The following is a 19,035-nucleotide window of genomic DNA, read 5'->3' on the forward strand; positions in this document are numbered from 1 at the left end:
ATTTCCAAACAAACTTACGAGATTAATAAAATCGTAAGTACATAAAAAATAGAGTTTCCAAGAATCGGTGATAGGACCGATGTAGTTCAACTTATACATTACCATTACTTATACTCACCAAAAATGAATAGATGCAAGATGTTTGCAGATGCTATTTACTATCACAGTAGAACACGGAAAGCAATAACTAGTCAGTTACAGATAGACTTAGATAAACTGATGGAATACTTCAAGTAATGGAGATTCAAAGTGAATACGACGAAAATAATAATAACAAAGGAATAATAGTAAAGAAAGACAAATCAGGAAACGTCAAATAAGAAAATCAGAAGATAGAATGGAAAAAGGAAGGGAGTAACTCTAGATGAAAGAATGAATTTTAGTAAACAGAAAAAAGGCAAGGTTCTACCCGCTACTCAACCCAAAAAGTAAATTTTCCTGAGAAAACAAGCTGAGGATAATATAAATTATCAGAGAAGAATTGAAAATTGAATTGAAATATAGAGGAAATAATTAACAAACAAAAAAGAAGACAATAGAGACGCTAAAAGAGCACGAGAATAGTGAATTAAGATACTACAAATCCCAATAAGAAAGACAGACAAGAGAAAATACCTCTTTTAAAGAACCAAATATAAGAAAAAAGTGACATGCGGAAGAGAGAAAATCCTCCCAAATAAACAACAGTAGAAAATTGGAAAAATTATAGTAAAGGCGTAGGGAAATAAATTCCAGTCCTCAAACAAAAAGAAGATCTGTGAATAGATCATGTCAATTGGGAGAACAAAGGAAACTAAAAGACATTTATATGGATTCTCAATATTAATAGGAAGTATTAAATGGAAATTTCATTGAAAGTGTTAATTCATGGTAATATCCCAATTTTACAAATATAATAAAAGACAAATTCCAACCGAAATAACTCTGCATGTCGTCATAAGGCAAAAACTATCTTCGCCAACACGAAAGTTTATTTTTGAATAAGAAAATAGTTAATTCACAGAGAGAACACTCAAACAATTAACAAATCTAATCGTGACAACACAGTAATATGTCATTTCCAACGCAACTGCGATCATTGTGAAATACGCGAAAATGTCGCTATGGACACCTCTTGCACTATGGCTATTCAATGCAAACTGCTTAATCGTCTTTAAACAATTCTAATGCCTTGGGCTTTATGGCAGACATTAAAAACATAATAGATATATTATGTTGGAGAGAAAAATTATTGACGCATTCATCAATGTTCTGACCTACTCTATTTATTGTTTATGTGTAAATTAGGTCATTCCATTCTTATCCTCAATCGATTGCTATTTTTGTTTTCTAGTCGAAAATTTCATTGCGAAAGTCATGGGAAGTCGAATGATCTTTGGAGAATTTTTTTATTGGATGACAATTTAAACATGAGCTATTTATATTTTCGTGATCCAGCTTCCATCGAATGTTTTTCCATGCTAATTTGATCATTATTTTTCTTTAAGTTGGTAGAATCCTGTAGTGATCCTGGTAAGTCAACAAGCCACAGAACAGTGAGAATTTTCTAGTTTTTTATTTTATTGCTTGTATAATATACAAATATACAGAGTGTTTCCAAATAAGACGTGAACCTTGGAGGACGTGTTAGTATGACTCATTAACTGTCGTTTGAGCCATATTTAGTGATAACCAAAAATCAACGGTCTACGAGATATTTGAGTTCTTGTTATTCTTGAAAAATTTCTCTCCTTACTTAATTTTTCGTCAAATTTTTCTACATTGACCAAATATGTTTATAATTTTGAATTACTTTCGTGATCAGTGAAGAGTCCGGAATAGACGAAGCAGAGAGAAGATTGAGGGTAAATTTCAGGCGAAAAGTAACAACTGAAGAAATATGAAAGAGGGCACGTGCTTGAATAAAGAATGGTGGAGGTCATTTAAAAATAATTTATCATAACATTTTCTACTGAAATTTTGAGTTTAATTGCTATAAGAAAATATTTGACTCATTACTTTCCTTTCTTTGCTTCTTTCCCCTTTGAAATAAAAATCTGCTGAAACAAAACTAGTGCCTGCATTCTAACGAAATTTTTTTCAGGAATTAAGAAGGAATTCGGCAAGTTTCTGAAATAATTTTGTCACACACCTTTTTTCTTTCTGTGATTTCATAGGCATTTTCTAAACTTTAATCTATGTATTAATAATAATAATAATACATAAATTGTGGTATTCGATAGTTGTAGGCACACTTATATTAGAAATTTAATATTATTTCCTTAATATACAAACTTTCAAATCATACTAATTCTTATTCAACAACTAATATAGCATAGTTTTTTAGTTTTCATACATATCATATCCTTTTCTGAAAAAATTATCTAAAATTTGAATCGAACTTGGTCAACGTAGAAAAAATTGACGAAATGAAGTAAGATGAGAAATTTTTTGAACAACACATCTCAAATATCTCAGAAACTGTTGATTTTCGGTTAGCAATAAATATGGCGAAATCGACAGCAAATGTGTAATACTAACACCTCTTTCAAGGTTCACGTCTAATTTGGAAACACCATGTATAGAGCAAAAAAGGTTTTCTGTCGCGTTGAAGTATTTACATTTGGTAATGTGTACCTATAATTCAAAACAGATAAAAAATAAACAGTCAATATACCATCTAAAACATTTCCCAAAAAATATTGAATGATTTGAAGAAAATTTGCTCCAAAAATCGGTTGTTATACCGCATTGTTCCTCCATGCTCGAAAATAACATCCATAATTCTCGATCGAGAAATTAAATTTATAAAAATAATTTTTGGGAAACATTATGGCATATGATCCTGTAATTGAACATTTGGAACCCATTGAATGAATCCATAGAAATGAATACTGCAAAATCTTATAGTAGAATAATTTCGGAACTCTAAAATTTGGTAATTTTCATCGTTTTCAAATATTTGGATTGAATTGCCAAAACGCTTAACATTGAGTCGATATTTTCAAGAAAAAATTCTAATTTGTTGGTGTGGATTCGGTATCAAAATTATTCCTTAGTTGCTAATTTGTAATGAATTAAAAAATTCTTTTTTTTGAAACATAATGGCATATAATCATGAAATTGCAGTTGGGACCCATTGAATTAAACGATAAAAATGAATACTGCAAAATCTTATAGTAAAATATTTTCAAAGCTTCGAAATTTTTCCTATTCACACCAAATTAATTTATATCATATTCTTATAATGAAATTTCTTTCATTAATTGGTTAATTTTGTGTTTCTTATTTTTTGGAGTGATATGGTTTGTTTTCAGACGAGTTTTTGCATTTTCAGTAATGGCTTTTTTTAATTGCTTTAAAATATTTTGAAAATATTGAAAATTAGAAAAGCACTGACGTAAAGTCAAGAGCTTTTGCCCGTCTATTCAAATTCTTATTTATGTAGTTTTTACGAAATTTCGCTTGAATCTTCGAAACGTTATTTTCACAATAAAATAGTGGATTTCTGATTGATCGTATCTAATATCTGTAATTTTCAAAATTGCATACTAATAAAACATAGTGATAAGTGATACACATTTTAATTTTTCACTTTTATAAAAAAAGCAAGCAGGAATAATACGATTTTTCCCTATCGATATGAACCATCATACATCGGCTTTAATAAAGAAGAACATTCAAATTTGACTATTTCGGATGAAATCGATATTTAAAAATTTTTTTTTCGAATCAAATTCTGTGTCTTCTTTTCCTGAACTCAACACCCCAGAATAATTTCGTCCTTGAATTTTCTTGCATTTTGTCAACCCTCCCAAATAAACGCAATTATTTAGAATAATTCAGACCATTCTAAGAATGATAATTTGTGGATCAAAGAGTAATAAAAATAAATACACAATTGTCGTTTTCGTTTCGAGTTTTTTTCAATTTTTGTATTTATTTTTATATTTATTTATTGTAGTATAATTTATTGAGAATAAAAATTCTCGATGTGGATTTTGGCGTCAAGTTTTGAACATGAATAGTACATATTTATACCACATTTTTGCTCTGGTTATTATTTTTTCGAAAAAAAAAAGAGAAAAAGAAATGTGAAGTTTGCACCTTTTTTTTGTTTCATTTGATGAAATCCGTATTCTAAACCTAGAACGAAAAGGTTATTTTCGATAATCAATCGAGAACGTTTCACTCCTCGTTCGAATACCTACTTCGATCGAAATTCAAGGAATAATACGATTTTTTCCTATCAATATGAACCATCATACATCGGCTTTAATAAAGAAGAACATTCAAATTTGACTATTTCGGATGAAATCGATATTTAAACATTTTTTTTTCAAATCAAATTCTGTGTCTTCTTTTTCTGAACTCAACACCCCAGAATAATTTCGTCCTTGAATTTTCTTGCATTTTGTCAACCCTTCCAAATAAACGCAATTATTTCGAATAATTCAGACCATTCTAAGAATGATACTTTGTGGATCAAAGAATAATAAAAATAAGTACACAATTGTCGTTTTCGTTTCGAGTTTTTTCTAATTTTTGTATTTATTTTTATATTTATTTATTGTAGTATAATTTATTGAGAATAAAAATTCTCAATGTGGATTTTGGCGTCAAGTTTTGAACATGAATAGTACATATTTATACCACATTTTTGGTCTGGTTATTATTTTTTCGAAAAAAAAGAGAAAAAGAAATGTGAAGTTTGCACCTTTTTTTTGTTTCATTTGATAACTCATTCACTATAAAAAAAATTAACAAATTAGATATATATCGAAACAATAACAATTACAACTTTTTAATTGTTAATATTTTCGTACAACATTCGGGCAAACTCTCATTTTTTACAAACCATTTTTCCATAAGCTTTCAATGATTTTTCTGCTAAATTGGCCTTGATCTCTTGCATTTGAGTTACATTGTTTAATGCTTGTGTATAAAAATCTTTGGATACTTTGAGTACAAATTTATTAAGTTTATCGTTTTCTCCTTTCAAAAATAAATGCTCTTCTACTATTTTGTTTCTTTCCTCTTTAACAGCCCCAATATCAGTAGCAATCTTCGCCATATTCTTATTTTTTTTTCTTGTTGTTTCCTGTATTCATCACATTCGAACATGACCCGATTTATATCAACAGTACTCTTCTCTATTTTTTGCTTAGGGTATCATTAGTTGATTTAAATTTTTCAACTTCATCACATAACTGACCAAATTCTTTCTCTTTCATTGCTAAAGTCTTTTTTGATTCCTCAAACTTAAAATCAATTTTCTTAGCAATATCTATCAATAACTGTTTTTTCTGTTCAATTTCCTCTGCGTATTCTAGACCTAGAACGAAAAGGTTATTTTCGATAATCAATCGAGAACGTTTCACTCCTCGTTCGAATACCTACTTCGATCGAAATTCAAGTTAAGCAGGAATAATACGATTTTTCCCTATCAATATGAACCATCATACATCGGCTTTAATAAAGAAGAACATTCAAATTTGACTATTTCGGATGAAATCGATATTTAAAATTTTTTTTTTCAAATCAAATTCTGTGTCTTCTTTTCCTGAACTCAACACCCCAGAATAATTTCGTCCTTGAATTTTCTTGCATTTTGTCAACCCTTCCAAGTAAACGCAATTATTTCGAATAATTCAGACCATTCTAAGAATGATAATTTGTGGATCAAAGAGTAATAAAAATAAATACACAATTGTCGTTTTCGTTGCGAGTTTTTTTTAATGTTTGTATTTATTTTTATATTTATTTATTGTAGTATAATTTATTGAGAATAAAAATTCTCAATGTGGATTTTGGCGTCAAGTTTTGAACATGAATAGTACATATTTATACCACAGTTTTGGTGTGGTTATTATTTTTTCGAAAAAAAAAAAGAGAAAAAGAAATGTGAAGTTTGCACCTTTTTTTTGTTTCATTTGATAACTCATTCACTATAAAAAAAATTAACAAATTAGATATATATCGAAACAATAACAATTACAACTTTTTAATTGTTAATATTTTCGTACAACATTCGGGCAAACTCTCATTTTTTACAAACCATTTTTCCATAAGCTTTCAATGATTTTTCTGCTAAATTGGCCTTGATCTCTTGCATTTGAGTTACATTGTTTAATGCTTGTGTATAAAAATCTTTGGATACTTTGAGTACAAATTTATTAAGTTTATCGTTTTCTCCTTTCAAAAATAAATGCTCTTCTACTATTTTGTTTCTTTCCTTCTTTAACAGCCCCAATATCAGTAGCAATCTTCGCCATATTTTTATTTTTTTTTCTTGTTGTTTCCTGTATTCATCACATTCGAACATGACCCGATTTATATCAACTCTATTTTTTGCTTAGGGTATCATTAGTTGATTTAAATTTTTCAGCTTCATCACATAACTGACCAAATTCTTTCTCTTTCATTGCTAAAGTCTTTTTTGATTCCTCAAACTTAAAATCAATCTTCTTAGCAATATCTATCAATAACTGTTTTTTCTGTTCAATTTCCTCTGCGTATTCTAAACCTTGAACGAAAAGGTTATTTTCGATAATCAATCGAGAACGTTTCACTCCTCGTTCGAATACCTACTTCGATCGAAATTCAAGTTCGGGAATTTCTTGAAGATAACGCAATTGTAGAACCGGAAAATTAAAGAGCTTCGGATTGTTTCTTAATGAATTTGGTGGGCGTTGTTGCCCCCAAATGCCGATAAAGAAACCGTGGGCTCGTCTAAGCCGAACTACGATACCGTCAAATTCATGAATTGATTATTATGAATGGAGCTCACCCCCCCGAATACCTCCTACGGAGGCTGCAGAGTAGCAGCAGCACCAGTCGTGTAGTTTCCAATCTGCGTTCTCACTCCCTCTTCTCTCTTCACATCGGGTACAGTTAGGAATCTGAAATTTCTTCGGCTCGTCGTTGTTTTTGTTGAACCTCTCTCTTTTCGTCTCCCTGTGTTCTGCGTCGGAATGCATATCGGAATTCAACCAGTTTTCAATCCGACGTGCAGCGTTGTCGTGATGATTCGAGCGGAGCCTTATCGCAGGTTCATTATTTTGTGATAGGTATCCTCGGTTGAGACATTTTTGTGCGAGTTCCCGACTTTGTGCAGACCTTCTCTGGTTTCTACGGATGCTGCTTCTTCGCTTTTTTTCGATTTCATCAATTGAAGTTACTCCGTACCTGATGAGTAAGTACCTTACTATTTGCTTTATTTGTTTCGTTTATTTTTTTCATTTAGTGAAAAACTAATCAATTTGGGGACGACAAAACTTTTCTTGAGATACCCTATTAAGAGATGTTCTATTGAATTGCTTCGGATTTGTTAATGGTTCAGAAAACATTCCAACGTTTTGATAGAATTGAATTGAAAAGTTAATACATCGAATTTTTTCGTTGTTCAACATCATCGTCAGAATGACACAGAATCGCTTAATTTACCTATATCTGGAATAAAATGAAAATCAACAATGATGAATTTCAAATTATGTATCGAGCTATTTACATGAAATTTGGGTCATAACTCATAACATCATCTCAGCAATTCAATCCAAGAATTTTAAATGCTAACAGATAATCGAAAATTAATATAAATTATTTCTACCCAACTATGAAATTGAGAATTCGTATTGGTGCCTACTAGATATTAGCTAAAAACCTGATCTTTTTTTATATCACTCACATTATGGATGAACTTTATACACGTACAAAATTTCAGTGAAATCTTACAAATTTCTATTTAGGTATGTAACTAGTTATTTACATGAAATCTGGTACAAAAATAGGTTGTTACCTGCTAAGCAATTCATTCGAAGAATTTTAAATGCTAGAAATCAAATGATCCAAAATTAATATAAGTATTTCTAGCAAACTATGAAATGGAGTATTTATAGTGGTGTCCTTGTCCTCATAAGTTATAAATTTTTTCAATGTTCACCACGTATAATAATTCTCAATATTTTGGATAATCATTAAAAAAATAGGAAATAAAACATAGCATTGTAAGATAATGTTTTTTTTTCATCAAATCTTGATTTTTAAGAAAAAAAATTGAATGCGGAATGATCTTAAATTGGGAAAAAATATTTTGAGAATTTCATCGTGAATAAAATTTCGTGATATTGCTGAAAATATATAAAGTATTCATATTCTATCTTAAAATAACCAGAAATTTACCTTATTGAAAAACAATAGAAACACTAAAAACTAAAAAGTGCACGCATTTGTATCGAATATCAAATCATTTAAAAAACTCAATATTCGAAACTATTAAAACAAACGAAGTGTTCAATAACATCATATTTATTTCAATATGTTATTCAATATCTGGATTTCATGAAGTATAGTTTTTCAGCTTGTTTATTATTAGACACCATAACCGAAATATGTTCCAACCTCACCATGATAAATACGATAATAATAATTCATATTTGATATGTAATTCCACAAAATTAATTTTTTATTTACAAATTTTGTTGAATACTATCTTCGATCTGAAATACTCGAATGCCATATTTTGTATCATCCCATTGAAGTATCTTTCTAAAAGCCTCTTTTTGCGCTTGTACTTCTAATAGCTGTATTATCTTCACATAAGTCAATTGAAATATTCAAATTTCTTCGCTTTCTATCGAATTAGAAACCTCAACCTGAAGTACTGAAAACTTTCTCATTCGATCTTTCAACATACAGCTGTCAACTTTGGAACACAAGAAATCGTTATCCGTAATTTCAACAAATGGGTACTAATTATTATTGGCAACATTTTGACAAAGAGCTGTAAATTCATCCGTCAAGTCGTATATCGTGTTCGTCACGCGTTCAATATACCTCCTCTGAGCCTTTTTCTATTCCATTATTTCAGTGAGAAGTTGTTAGAACATCCTTCTTGTTACCTATGTTAATTTTATTACACTTCGAACAATACGTTGTATATCGACCGTGTAATTTTGTTCAGATAACTATCTTTTAGATTCGAGAATCTGCTGGTTTCACTATCTTCAAGCAGATCTTGGATTTTTTTCCGAAAAATATTCATTGTGAAGATCTCGGATAGATATATCGAATCAATTTTTTCCCTGTTATGGTCTCTTAGCTCCAAGACGGGGGCAGTATTAGTTTCTTATTGTCTCATGAATGAATCTTCGAAATTGTTTGAGCGAAAAGACATGTGAAATCCATAAGCGTAACGAGGGGGAGTATTATTGGGGACATAACCCGATTGACTAGAAGAAATAAATAAAATTGTAAATAACAATTCATTAAAAAAAATCTATAAAAAATTTAAAGATTTTGCTTTTTCAAAGGGGGATAAACCCCTCTCCTATGAGTCAACTCTAGTTACGCCAATGGTGAAATCCTCACTTCTCGCAGGGCAGATCCGAGAGATTATTTTCAGCTTTCATAATCTCCATCAATCAACTTTTTTGAATCGGCGAAAAAAATTGAATTTGGCACTGAAATCGGTTTATTAGCTTGAGAATACGATTAATGAATTTCAAGGACTAAAAGTCTAGAATTTTCTCGAAAACTATTATCCCTATTGTACTGAACTCGAAAATGTCCTTTACTTTTTTTTGAAGAATAAGTATATAATTTGCGAAATCAATTTATGTTTTAAGAACCTAGTTTCATATTATTCTCACCTCAAAGTTCTCTTCGACAAAGTTTACTAGTTATCAAATACATGGCGTTCCTAAATTGGAGATACAAAGGAAAATGAGAGATTTCTTGGATCATTTTAAGAAAACAAGTCCTATAAACATGGGACCGCAAAAGCTTTGTTTTCAAGTAACAGGGTGTTTCTTGTAGTACTATTTTTTGTCATGATTATACCAGTTCATTTGAGTATATAAGAACAAAAACATGTAATCAATTTATTCATCCTAGCTGACTAACTGGATCTTTAAATTAATTTGTATTTGCTAGAATTTTTTTTTTAAATCGGTAGCAGATACGACAAAACTAAAAGAAATCAAAAACTTTAGTACAGTCCCAGTGGCGCACCTAGGAGGAATATCCATCATAAGTCACAACGCTCAATAATTCAATTCTGTAAAAATTTAATCAATGAGTTCATCAACCAGCGGTTATATCAAAGGGCTTGATCTTATCTTACTGTCGTCGGCATAATCATGATTTACTAAAAAATGAAAAATCGAGAGAAAATTAATAAGATTCTGAAATAAAAGCTTCGAAATACTCGAATTGAAAATCAATCTCAAGAAGAGTCTGTGAATTCAGAGGATATCGGAAACGAATAATCAATTTTTTTTCTTCATTCTCGAAAACAAAGCGTTTATTATGAGTCCATGTTTATATGACTTTTTTCTAAAAACGAATCTGTCATTTTCGTTTGTACCTCCAATTCAACCTGTTCATAAAAAATAATCGATTGGTCATAAGGATTCAAATTTCTAGTATTCAAACATCTTACCAATATTTTCAGACAGGATGATCTCGCATTTTCACCACAAGATGGTGTTAACGCACCTCAGGTGAGAAGGCCGAGAGAAATGCGACCGCCCCAACTCGGCAACGTCGCAAATTCCTTAGCGTACGGAAACCACCGCTGGACCGTATTCTTCGCGACGCCCCTTTTTTGAGAACTAGTTCGCGAAAAAGATTCTAGCACCACGCATTGTTCGCGCTGAAACCGCAAACTGCCGACACCGGATCATCGAACTAGATGCTGACGTTCTGCATTTGCACCACGATTCTGGGGTCACTCATTCAGGTTAGTCCGAGAGCCGGCTTGAAAAGTTTCGACGCATATAATACCCTCACATGCACAAAAAAAACGCAACATGTCGATATTTGAGGTTTAATAAGTTTTTTATTTTTAGTTCAATTTTCAATTTTTTTTCTGTGAACTTTAGATAAAATTACTAATTTCACCTTACATTTTCAGTTTTTGGTTAAATGCTGGTTTATCAGTTATTCTACAGGGATATTTAGAAGTGTGTTCTTAAACGCTAATTTTGAAACACCCTGTGGAATAATTTCACTCTCAATTTTTTCCAATTCTTATTAAGAACCATTTTTTCTCAACATTCTGCTTTTTGGTTCATACCTTCAAGTGCACAAGTTCATTTTTAAGAGACAAAGTTTACCCAATTTTAAGATATGTTATTTTTTGACGAGATATCTTTGCTCCTTCAGCCAGTTCGACGGCTCAGTCTATGAGCTTAGCAATAAGAAGACAATAGTATATTGTTGAGTTATAATGATAATAATTATTGCAAAATCCATTTATGCAAACTAATCGAAATAAGAAATTAAACTTCAAAACAAACCAATTCAACTGTATCTTAAAACTCTGAAGAAACGTACTTTTTACATTTAATTCAGCTTAATATTTTGTATTATCACATCTATCTCTTCTTACTGCCTGCATAGGTCAATTTGACCACGAAATTATTCCACAGGATGTTTTAATATTAGAGTTTGACAACAAACTTCTGATTAGCCCTATATAGTGACTAATAAGCCAGCATATAACAAAAGAGTGAAAATGCAAGCTGAAATTAGTAATTTTATCTACAGTTTAGTGGAAAAATCTTGAAAAATGAACTAAAAATTAAAAACTATGAGACCTGAAATTTCACCAAATATTTGGTGATACTTGGTGAAATTTAAGGTCTCATAGTTTTCTAAATTTTGAAAATTGAACTGAAAATAAAAAACTATGAGACCTTAAATTTCATCAAATATTGGGTGTTACTTGGCGAAATTTAAGGTCTCATAGTTTTTTATTTTTACTCCAATTTTCAAAATTTAGAAAACTATGAGACCTTAAATTTCACCAAATATTTGGTGGAACTTGGTAAAATTCAAGGTCTCATAGTTTTTTATTTTAGTTCAATTTTCAAAATTTTAAAAACTATGAGACCTTAAATTTCACCAAATATTTGGTGGTACTTGGTGAAATTACAGGTCTCATAGCTTTTTATTTTTAGTTCAATTTTCAAAATTTTTTCAGTAAACTGTAGATGAGATTATTAATTTCAACTAGCTTATTGCGTTTTTTTTTGCTGCGTGTGAGTGTATTTCGTCCGATACGCACGTTTCTTACAGTTCGCTCATTTCGTCACAATGTCCGTAATTTTCGAATTTTGAGCCAAGGATGGTTTCAAATGAGATGGTTTGGCTCTCTGATCCTTCCTCAAATTCGATTCCCAACCGTAAACACGATAACTCTCGAACGGATTGACGTAAAAACTCGAAATATTCAGGGAAAGTTCGATGGTATTCGATGTTTGAATTCTATACGTTTTGAAACGTTAAAAACTGTTAAAATTGTTATTTTCGAACCAAATTATCCAAGGTTGCCGAAAAATGCTCAAAGACTCCTGACTTCACGTTACTGCTTTTCCATTAGTTATTTACAAGATAGTGAAATTCTTAAAAAGATCATCTTCCTTCAGAAATAGTCTGGAATACTGAGTTTGAGATGGAAACTTTTCAATATAATATAAACACTTTTTTAGGCTAGGAATTTCAATATTATGAATTCAAAATCAAATTAATTCAAATGAATAACTCATCGGACTACATTCTTCCTCATTCAGAAATTATCCATTTATAAAAAAAAGTCGTAAAACTTCGAAATGGGGTCTAAAATGAAGAAATTGACCGTTAACTGTCTCTCATTGGATTCTCTTGGAATTCTGCGATCCATGATGATTACACAATTTTTCTGTTCTCTTGTTCAAGAGAACAATGTTGGTTTTTATTTGAACAGCGGATTTTGGAATGAACATTCTGAGGAAAGTCAGCCTCAGCGAAGATAAATCTAAGTGGGTTACCGAGACATGAATGAGGAACTGGATATGTTTGGTGCGGCTGATCACGATTTAGATTGTTTTGTTTAGCATACAGCCGAGAAATTCCGGCGATTCGATGATGACGTCGAAGGAATGTGTTAAAATGGAGAGAATTCGGTCAAGGCTCTAGTCTTCAGAGTCAGCTGCTGAAGGACTAATGACAATGAAAGAATGCAGAAAGAAAGAAAGCTGTTCAACTTTCTTCTCTTCCTAATACATCTATACACACACACTACATTTTCAAGAAGGAATTCGATACGTAATCTTTGAAATCGTTCCATGTATGGAAGTCGGGCTTGATTGCCTCAATATATTCGTTTCATCTTGAGGCTGTTACCGAAGCTTTCAGGGTTGCCGTACTGTTCAATTCGCCGACATTCCTGAAGATGTATAGCTGGATCCAAGGTTTACACTTCATAGAAAGATGAGGAAGATTTTGTCAAATTATCGTTCATCAGTGGTCGTTTGATCCATACCTTCATTTATCGTTTTTTTTTTAACTTTTTTCTTTCAATCTCAAATGAGATCAACGGAACTTAACATCGCTAAGAGGGAACACCTCCTCGTGACTGCTCGTTTCAAAGTTCAAAACGAAATTGATGATATTTCTTCCTACAAATCAACAATTTTTATAGGGTTTTCACATAATTTATTGAAACAATAATCTACATTGTAGTATTTCAATATTTTTAATTTGCGGATGAAAAAAATAATAATTTTGGTTTTCGTTTTTCGCAAAAAAGTTGATGATATGGTATTCCTACGAAGCACTGATGTATTTTAAAAATATTTTAAAAAAATCCCACAGAAAATCATTACAAGACAGTGCAAATTTTCAAATGTGAAGTTCTTCTTTTCGACGAAAGTTGGAATTATTGCAATATTCCTAACTTATTCTGATCTTTCAATCGTTTTGGCAATACCGCACATTATTTTTGTCCTTCCTACTCTGGGAAATATTGACAGACCAAGAGAATGTCACGTGAGTGATAACTAACAACAATTCAACATTTGATAGCTGCTTACATTTTGTTTATCAAGTCTTGAAAGAATGTTCGGGCATTAAACTCGTTATCGCTCGACTAGTGACGAATGATCTGAAGTTTCAGCAAAAAGTGTTTTATGTTTGGTTGTTCCGATCATTTTCTTCTCGACTCTCAGTTTTTTTCTCAAAAGTTTAAAACTTGTGCCAAATAGGACTACCACATTCTTTATGTGTCTTTGTTTCTGTGTCATGTCGCCACTTTAGACAGTATTAGAATTTTTTTCCCTTCTCGAACAGAGAACGTCAACCGTAAAGGTCAATGTGTCAATTCTAAACCTATATTTATGAAACGTATTTTAACGAGTGAGACATGAGTTCACGAGTTTGACATGTAAACCTGCCAACAAACTTTGGAATAGCGTCTTCCAGTTATCCTGGAACTGAAAAAGCACGACTTAGAAGATAAAACCGAATCTCATAGAAAATTTCAGGTGGAATACAATTCTAAGTATGGCTTCCATGAACATCGACAGCAGTAGATCCATCGAAAGCTCACTACTTGCAGCAGCAGAGTAGTGCCCATTCTTTCCACCTTCAGTTATTAGATTTAACCGACAGCATGAACTTAGCTGCCAGCAACGTACTTCGGTATACGTCGAAAGTTTCGCTCAGGAAGAGCTTTTTGAAGTCGAGTACAAAATCTGATCTTGCAAACACGATATTTTGAAAGCAAAAAAATCAAGGAGTCCAATTTTGTAGAATGCTCATCTCCAGAAATTACCAATGCAGATTCGGGAAATTTAAATGGTGTATTGCCATCGTCCAACTGTCTATCCTCAATAGTTTCGAAGTAATGAATTTTCAATAGATCTTTCTGTATATAAGCACCATAACTATAGCTAACGTTCTAATATACCAGTCGGTTAGCTGATGAGTCGAGAGGACGAATTCCGTGAGAGAGAATATTCATGTTGTTATTGCATAGGTCGTTTTTTCAAGGATGTGTAATATTTGGTATTCAAGGATTTGGTAAACCAATGTTCAAAATGCGATTGTTTCATTTAAAATTCGAGCAAATCGGTAGATCCGAGGAAAGTTGGCAAGTCGCGGCAACAGTGTCGACATTCCAACGACCGGCGGTCCCAAAGCGGATTAATCTTTGCCGGTGCAAACGACCCGGCACTCACGTTAACATTATTTGTGTGGCCCCCGATCCAGTTAGCAGTGTAAGATATTCGGTGGTCGGGCGACTGCGCAGAGACCGTGCGACTTTTTCATGGGCGCCTGTCCCACGGTCCTTCGCCTTGCCGCCTGCGAGCTTTCGAATCTACCTATATACTCGACTTGCAATTTCTTCGCTCCTTCAATCTCCAGAGACCAATCTATCTACGGCGAGCTTTTCGCCCGCGCGGGACCTGTTTTTGCGCCGATGAAAGTCCGATCGCCGATTGTTTTCTGGGACATGTGCGCGGACTTATTCAACGTCTCGCGGAATAATAAAACAATTTCTCATAACTATTATCATACATTATTTCGAGAAAATTATCTATAAAGCGCCATATATGGAAGGACCTAGACATGTTACTTCTAAATTGTTCGAGGAGAAACCTGGTAATCTTGTATTGTTGTGTGTATGGGCCATTTTCCCAACCCATTATGTCTATCGTGATATGCACACTCGATAGCCGATTGGAATTGCGCAACATTAACTCACAATCTACCGACATCGTAAAAATGTTCCTACAGAAATATCCATAAATAATTTCGAATTGAAATTTGTGAAAACAGGATATTTTAATGGCTACCATATTTTATTCATACAGAGAGGTTCGTTAAAAATGATAGAAAAGATGTCCATCTAGAACAATTGGATAGTAGTGTCAATACTCTCTACTAACCCATCTAGTGGGAAGACAAATAAATCGATTTCCCATTAGAAATTGCGTTATGTACCTACATATCTTTGATGTGTTTTATACACGAAAAACTACACATGGTCATTCTTGTGGTTTAATATCTCCACACTATTGGAATGAATTAAAAGGAATTTTTCAACCCTGATTGAGTTTTTACAGATCACGCTTCGAAATGAGTCATCAATCAATTAAAAATACAGACCGTTCACCATTCAGAGCTTTTAGTTGTGTTACTGCATTGACCCTCCAACTTAAGGACCGCAATCTATGATTTTATAATGAAAAAATCAAGGAATTGAATATTGAAAAATTCATATCTTTATAAATTATCTATACAAATTTACGAAATTCAAAATATGCCCCCCTAAGTTGTAAACCCAATTCTTCTTCAGCGTCGGTAATTGAGAAACAAAGGCTCGAATCCCGAGAGAAAAATTTTGTTTTTGTTCATTAAAGGCTTTGAGATATTCTCTAAGATATGGGAAAATAATGAAACAGGGAGTGAAATTTGCAGTATTTTTTACGTTATTATAATCGTCGATCATGAAATTAGTAGTACCTACAATACTACTCGTAGGAAAATTGAGCTTTGGTTTATTTTCCTAAAACAAAGCTCTGTATAAGTTGGGGGGAAAACTTTTTAATCTACTGAAAACTTTCATTCAGAGCTTCTCTTGGATATGCGAAGAGAGCTATTTCAATTAAATTCAAATTGAAAATTTTAATCGTCCTAGATCGCGAAGTTCATCCATAAAGTTGAAGACTATTAAAGTTAAAGACTATATCATTAAAGAATAGATTTGAAAAAGTTATATATCAATAAATTGACGAATTGTATAATTGGGTTTAAGACAAGATTCCCAATGAAATAATTGCTGGTTAGGTGTCAATATTAATTGTTTCGGAGTTGAGAATTTCTTAAATCCGGATTCAATATCACCGGTTTCAAATAATATTTTATTTTTGCTTTCGAGTGTGAGTTTTTTTGGTCTCCGATTACAAAACTTCCACTTACAAAATGCGTTTCAGATCATCCTGAACCACTTTGGTTTCGTGTCTGTCTGACGATCGATCGGTGTTTCTGTCTGTCGGTATGTCTGTATGTTAGAACATTTCTATAGTAGCTTCAATTTTTACAAATCTTATCCGATTTTAATAAATTTTGGTATGAGTATTCTGTTTGAGCTGTAGGTCGCATAAAAATTCAGTTTTTCCAGATTTTGATGGCGCATTGATCATGCGAAAACGTGAAATTCCAGGCATTTCCATTATTATCCTTGCTCATACCCGAACGTAAAAAACTTGGGATTTCGATATTTCGTGTTCTAGTTTTTCGATTCTGATGAAATTTGGTATGATTTTTCGGGTTGGGACATTGAAAGTTACATACAAATTTGAAGTTCTTTGAATATTCATTGTGCATGCGTTAATTCGAAATATTTGTGGGTGATAAAAGTGTTACGAGACCGAAATAATGTACTGTAGATTGTTAAGCTTCAAAAAAAAGACGAGGATGCATACACAACAATTGGCTTTCTTTCTTTCCTCCATCTCTGTATAGTTCTGAGAATATTTGTCCACATCAATCATCCAAAATTCAGCAGAAATTAACATTTTATTTACTGCACGCATTCGAGTATTTCATCAGAAACTAAATGAAGAATCGATAGAATATCATATCGCAAATTTTTGTGGAAACATTAATTTTCCTAAAAAAATAAAAAAATTAATACGAATGAAAAATATATGGAAACGACAAGAGAAAAATATTTTCTGAAAATGAGAAAAATGCTGAAATGATTGAATTTTGCTACAAATCCATATTTCAATATCTTAATAATATTTATTAAATAATTACTCTAGAAAATTTCAAGTTGTTCTTTACTGGGGCGGCAGAGTGCCTGCGATATCAAAATACCACACATAAGCAATTCGAAGCGAATGTCTTCATGCCGGTGGTCAATGATGCCGGGCAAGAAAGGCAGTGCTTGGAAGTAGGCGGTTGGTTACTGAACTACCTCTGATCAGTTTCTAGGAATTGGGCCAGACTCATTTCAGAATCAGGGGATGGAGGCAGGTTGCACATCTGCTTTTTTATTTTAAAAAGTGCCCAGGGGAAATATTCGACATTCAGACATTCCATTTATAGCAGGACTATGAACCTTCGTCTCAATTCCTGCCCGATACACTGCAGTATTATCAGTAATTGGTTGATATACGCGGGCCACTTGACTTGATTCGTCTTTTATTGTACCACAAATAGTACACATGTGACAAACGGGGTCGTGTCTTTGACCTGTATATTATTTTGGTTCATTTTGTTTGAAATGAATCTTTGAAATTTTTCTAAAGAAAATGCATTTCTAAAATTTGTTCATATTTCGAGAACTATGGAATAAGGAAAAGTTTTAAAATAAAAAAAAATAAAAATTTACGTTCAAAAACTTTGGTAGAAACTGTCTACAGACAACCTTAATATATCTTTTGATATATACATTTTTGTTTCATTAGTGAGATTTACAATTATTGTGTTATTGATAATTTATAATATTAATTTAAACATTCATGAATTCAGTAAAAACGTACCACACCAATATTTTTTTTAAATATAATTTAATTTATGTAACTAATTCAAAAACAAACTCATTTCAACACTATTTTCGATTATTATTATCGTGAAAAAATATAGAGAGAAAAAAATTGAATATGAAAATAACCATTACTACACATGTCACAAAGATTTATATTCAACCAGATTCGAAGATAAAGCAAGAAGAAAGTTGGAATAAAACTTGAGTTAACCGAGCTAACCTGGGTGAAGAAAAATCTGGAATTATTTTTTATCCATTCAAAAAATAAACACCAATACTTTAAATGGTATATTAATGTTTTAAACATGTTAATAATTCCGTTATAGAACAGTGAAATAGATCTACATGTATTTCTTAAACATATTATTTCCTTGTTTTATTCTTATTATGTGAATTCCTGATGATTTCTAATAAACCTACTCGATTTATTCAGCCTGGCGGCTGAAAAATAGGTATGCAATGGAAAAAATACAGAAAATGGTCGGGAACTCGAATAATACAAAGCATAGTCTTACAAATCTCAGGTAATAACCAAAAAAATAATTTTCTGGAGGATAAAAGCGGGCTTTATTCCAGAAAAATTATCACCCTATAGATTTGAAATCGAAATCGGCATATAACGTGATGTGAACTCAAAATTAGAATATCTATGGCAAATTTCAGTGAAATGCAGATGCTATGAGAAGAACCTTGTTACGAAAATCAAACTTTAAAATACATCCTCTATTTCTAAA

General features: G+C 31.9%; 1 long non-coding RNA gene across 1 annotated transcript in view; it reads left to right on the top strand.

Moving 5' to 3' along the window:
- Window positions 1-6,712: 6,712 nt before the first annotated feature.
- The window catches only part of LOC123672971, a 29,679-nt gene continuing 17,356 nt past the window's right edge, over window positions 6,713-19,035 (top strand). Inside the window, exon 1 of the long non-coding RNA XR_006746396.1 lies at window positions 6,713-7,174. This is a non-coding gene — a long non-coding RNA (uncharacterized LOC123672971). The remainder of the gene's footprint in view (window positions 7,175-19,035) is intronic.

The sequence above is a fragment of the Harmonia axyridis genome, chromosome 2, assembly GCF_914767665.1.
Source record: "Harmonia axyridis chromosome 2, icHarAxyr1.1, whole genome shotgun sequence".
In the NCBI taxonomy this organism is placed as follows: Eukaryota; Metazoa; Arthropoda; class Insecta; order Coleoptera; family Coccinellidae; genus Harmonia; species Harmonia axyridis.